This window comes from Eptatretus burgeri, chromosome 4, assembly GCF_056783735.1.
Source record: "Eptatretus burgeri isolate ZD-2024b chromosome 4, Ebu_testis_v1, whole genome shotgun sequence".
In the NCBI taxonomy this organism is placed as follows: Eukaryota; Metazoa; Chordata; class Myxini; order Myxiniformes; family Myxinidae; genus Eptatretus; species Eptatretus burgeri.
The window spans coordinates 89,671,292-89,677,255 of record NC_140964.1 but is presented as its reverse complement, the minus strand read 5'-3'; the positions used below and the strand labels follow the sequence as shown (position 1 = coordinate 89,677,255).

At 48.1% G+C, this 5,964-nt stretch overlaps 1 pseudogene; it reads right to left on the bottom strand.

The window, feature by feature from the left end:
- Window positions 1–210: 210 nt before the first annotated feature.
- The window catches only part of LOC147028643 (uncharacterized), an 18,514-nt pseudogene continuing 12,760 nt past the window's right edge, over window positions 211–5,964 (bottom strand).

Below are 5,964 nucleotides of genomic sequence, written 5' to 3'. Positions count from 1 at the left end.
GGCATTGTGTTTATCTATAAATGCACATCAGAAATCGAGAAATAATTAGAATACATGAAGTCATCACTCTCCAGAAGTCCGTACGTTACAACGTATTTTGCCTTTTATCGCAAGGAAAAACACAAAGAGAAGAGGAAAGAGGAGGAAAAAAAAACGGCATGCACAGGCTTCATATGAGACGGTGCATGCCGCAACGTCCGCACGGTGCAAACGATCATAACTTGCGGTATTGTGTTTATCTATAAATGCGCATAAGAAATCGAGAAATTATTAGAATACACGAAGTCATCATTATCCGGAAGTCCATACGTTCTAACCCGTAATGGATCCGGAAGTCCGTACGTTGTAATCCGTAATGGCGAACACGGCTGAGCTTCCCTTCCCCATCGGCCATGCCCACGCAACAACGTGTCTTCTCATTGGTTTGGTAAATAAATGGGCATAACTTGGGAAGCACTTGTCCGATTAATATCAAACCTTGAAAAGGCACATCCTCAGGGCCCCAGCAATATACCTGTCAAGTTTCAATGAGATCGGACCAGTGGTTGTCGAGAAACAGCAGTCACCGACACACACACAGACACACACACACACACACACACACACACACACATACACACACACACAGACACACACACACAGACATACACACACAGACACACACACACAGACACACACACACAGACACACACACACACACACAGACGCACACACACACAGACACACACACAGACACACACACACAGACACACACACTCAGACACACACACAGACACACACACAGACACACACACAGACACACACACACAGACACACACACACAGACACACACAGACACAGACACACACAGACACAGACACAGACACACACACAGACACACACACACAGACACACACACACAGACACACACACACAGACACACACACACAGACACAGACACAGACACACACACACAGACACACACACACACAAAGACACACACACACACAGACACACACACACACACACAGACACAGACACACACACACAGACACAGACACACACAAACACACACAGACACACACACACACACAGACACACACACACACACACACACACACACAGACACAGACACACACACAGACACACACACACAGACACACACACACACAGACACACACACACAGACACACACAGACACACACAGACACACACAGACACACACAGACACACACAGACACACACAGACACACACAGACACACACAGACACACACACGCATACAGACACACACAGACACACACAGACACACAGACACACACAGACACACACACACACACACAGACACACACAGACACACACACACAGACACACAGACACAGACAGACACACACACACAGACACACAGACACAGACACACACACACACAGACACACACACACACAGACACACAGACACAGACACAGACACACACACACACAGACACACACACACACACACAGACACACACACAGACAGACAGACACACACACACACACACACACAAACACTGCTGGAATTATAGATAGATTATTGCATATGAATAACTTTAATCATACACCACTTTATGCGATAATATATTAAGCGATAAACACTTTACCTTGTAGCCATGTCCATGACACAGCACCTCCATCTCACCATAGACTCAAACTGTCATCAATAACTGATTTTAACATGCTGCACCACGTATCTCAGTAATCACCAATAAATTATTTCAATGCTTATTTATAATGTATTTTATAAATAATATTTATCTCTTTTCTTTTCATCGAAATACCACCAATATATATATATATATATATATATATATATATATATATATATATATATATATATATATATATATATATATATATATATATATATATATATATCTTACGGCCACGGGTACCACGACACCAGCTTGTCACTCGGGGATTCATCCGCGGTTGTCCTCGGAAGAGCCGGATCTGGGGCCACGGCACCCAGTTGTGGTACGGGCGTACGGTGGGTTGTTTTAAAACCACAAACACCCAGAACACCCAGAACACCCAGTTTACCACAAGTTCCAGTATCCACCATCTAATTATGCCGTTGAATTTGAGGTCACGTGGTAACCTGAGCAGCGAGCGTGCCCTCGGCAAAGCACCAATGTTATCTCGATTAGATTTTAATTTGGGCCGCCGAGCGTTTTAACCGCTGGTGTGTGCCGACTATTTTGGTCAAATCTGTGGTAATTACCTCCCAGTCTATCTCGGTTCGGACAATGCTAGACCAATGGAAGGAAAGGACAAACACGGAGAGGTTGGAAGTCGACAATGATTTATTAATAATGAAATAAATAAATAAAAAGAACTTTATTTTCCGAGGTAAATAAATGAATATATTTCAAAGCAAAATCGATCAAAATGACAGGAAAGAGAGAAAGCACAGATGCTTATCGGGGGTTGACAAATTTATAGCTAAACATAGACGAGGGTACCCAACAGATCATTCGGGGGGGGGGGGCGGGGGGAGGGACGAAGAATCGTCTCGCTCACCATAAATTAGTCATCCGTGAAATGTGTGCGTGCATGTCACATTTGTCGCCAGCACCCAGCTTTGCCGTGCACCCTCTCATGAACAGCCTTGAACGCTAGTCGACGTCTGGGAGGGCAGCGAGATCGTCTGTCATGGGTTTAGACCCTGGTGCTGCGACACGGGCAGCTTCTCACACTTCATGAAACTGGTGACGTCCAGTGACCCACACAGTCCGTCGGTGACTGACCCGCACCTCACTTGTTGGTGACAGACCCGTGCCTCACTCGTTGTCGTCGCTGCTCACACCCACACGTGCACCACACGCTCGCTTGCTCAAGCACTGGGAAAGATGAATTGTCTCATTGTTGGCGCTGGTCAGACACCCACACGCGCACCACACACTCGCTTGCTCACTTGCACGCTTGCTAGCTCTCTCCTCCTTTTCCTCTCTGGCTTTCTTTCTCGTTCTCTTCTCCCTCCTCCTACTTCTCTCTCCTCTCACTTCTCTCGCCATTTTCCTCTCACTTCTCTCGCCATTTTCCTCTCACTTCTCTCTCCCTTTTCCTCTCACTTCTCTCACCTCAGAACAGACCTCCAATTCGCTTTATATCTGCGGGCCGTCTCGGCGGCGCAGAGTCCGCCCCAAGCTCATCCCACCCCACTTGCGCACGGCTACCATAACGACCCGTGCGCTCCCAAAAAGGCGGGGATCGGTGCTCGTGAAAAACATGTGCATAAACATTGCTGAGGTAAAAATAAGGGCACGCGTCAGAACTCGCGAAAGAAATGTGTGTAAATGTGTCTGTCGTAAAGAAAAAAGCTTCCCATTAGAGAGGGGATCTCTTCTTTGTCCTTCTTAACGCATCACATATAAATCCCATTAGACACGGGGATGGGCGCTAATCTGAACATCCATTTAAGGAAATAACTGTCTGAGGACCTGGATGTGTGGATGCATTCATCAGACTGGATTTTGAAATCTGTACCAATGTGTATATATATATATATATATCATCATCAATTATATTAATGAAAGAATTAACCTCAATAAAATAATTAATTAATTATGAAATTCAATGCAAGAGGAAGTTGTTCACACGAAAACCAACCAAATTTAAATAAAAGGTGACGATGGACTTTAAAGACATTCTCACAAGACCTGATCAAACAATTAGCCAAATATCCTCTGTTTAACATGATGGAAACTAGAATGGGCACTCGGGAGAGCGCATACCTTCGCCTCCGGTACTTTTTTGTTCTTGGCATGAGAGTGGGGGGAACAGAACAGTGAACATTTTGGTGTTGGTTTCATGCAAATCGGTTTTGATTTGACCGTGTTATGACAAAAACCACATATTTTGAAAGGTCGTGATCCCACTGACCTTTGACCCCCAACCGCTGACAAGGGTGATGACGTAATTGTGTCATGTCGCCCATCACAAGATTGGGCAATGAATTCTGAACATTTTGGCATCGGTTGCATGCCAATTAGATCAAAATTGACCGCGCTATTGTAAAAATACGAATTTGACCTTTCCGTGACCTTGACCTTGACCTTTGACCCGATCGCTCCCAAAATCTAATCAAATGTTCCTTGGGTAATAACCCATCATCCCATCAAATTTCAAGCGATTTGGTTTAATACCGTTGCGGTGAGGAAATTCGCAAACCACCATTCAGGTCCTGTAGGTGGGACATCTCTGTAAGTACATGTGTAGTTAGCCCCAAACCCGTTGTTTAGAGGGAAGAAATGTGATTCATTCGGGCTGCGACCCTTTGAGATAGCCGTTTTTCTGTTCTATCTTTATTTTGAACCAACCACGTCTCAACCGCCATCACACAACAACCACCAACCGCAACGCCACTTCACAACAACAACAACAATGCCAACAGCCACGACCTTTACCTTCACAACTCGCTCCCGCAAGCATCGCATCACCACCATTCCAAACGTCGCCATGGCCATGGACCACCACCGTGGACCCTCCACCACCTTCACCTCTCCTCTTTCTGCCGCCATTCCCGCACCGCTTGTGGGCGCCGAGCGTCGGGCTGTCCTGGCCTCGTACGGGACACGCGCCGAGCCGCGAGTGCAAAATGCGGCCTTTCCGAGGAGAATTCGGATCAGGAATGATACACGCCCACTTCTGATCCGTCCAATCAGCAAGCGCGGGACGGTTTGGCCCCGCCTCCAGGCGTGTCGGTGTAGAATCGCGATATGCAAATTCGAGGATCAGGGGAGACTCGCGCCCCTTTTTCTCCGTCCAATGGGCGAGCGTGGCTCCACCCCCGAGCTCGTTCTGATCCAGAAATTTGCATATGGGTTCTCCTGCCGGACTATAAAGCGCCGAGCGCGGGGCGAATTTAGTCAGTTGGAGAAGAGTCAAGGCGAGTTTGAGAAGAGTCAAGGCGAGTTTCAGAAGAGTCAGTTTTGGAGGGCAGAGTGTGGCAGCGGCAGTCAAGTCGGGTCTGGAGGAGAGTCAGTCTGTCGGAGGTCGGAGTCTGTCGGGGTTCGGAGTCTGTCGGGGAGCTGCAGAGAGAGGAAGTCGAGGTGATTTGCTGCAGTCGGCTGAGGAGAATTGTGGAGGGGACCGGATAGCTCGGGTCCGAGGCAAGGAAGTCGGCGACGAGCTCGCAGTGGAGTCGCTCGTCGCGGGACCCAAGCAAGCCAGCTATCCTCTTTCCCCAAAGCATCAACAATTCCCCCCTTTTTTCCCCCCCGCGCTGAGATAGTGCGAAAAGGGGGGCCCTGTTCCCACCCCACTCCAAGCAGTGCCAGCGAAACCCGCGAAGGAGCGCGGAGTTGGGGCACCGCCGCGCCGCCACATTTGCAGCTCATCACAAGACACGGGTAGGATCCTCCCGGTCTCGCGGCCCACAGGCCCCGTCTGTCCCCTTGTCTTTGAGGGTGGCCCTTTTCTTTTTGCTTTTGAGTAAATGTGTTGATGGCGCCGTCTGTAAAGTAAAACTGTGTAAGTGTTGCCGTGTGCTCGCGAAGTCGGTAGTAGATCTGCATTGTGTTTCTTTTGTTACATCTGCTTTTGGTGCATAATTGTTGTAATTGTATATGTGTGCTCTCCGTGTGCCGCGGAATAAATGTGAATTATGTTGAACTATTTTTCCCGTTTCGCTTTGTCTTTTCTTTAATTGAATCTCCATTTTGCTTCACGTTAAGGGTTGGTAGTGAGCTTAATACGCCCGATAATTAATCGGAACCGTCGAGGCCGACGATAACACCGCTCGGTTATCCCGATAGTACGGAACGGGTCGCTTAAGCGGCCCGTGTCCGGAGTCGACCTGCGGCGAGGTGCGATCGCCCGGTCTACCCTCCGCGTGGGTACTTAGGTAGGTCGAATTTGGCGAACAACCCTATCCCACGCGGGGGGCCGATTGTCACGATCGTGGTGAGGCTGAAAGGCCCACCCGTGAATAGCTCCCGGCGTTAATC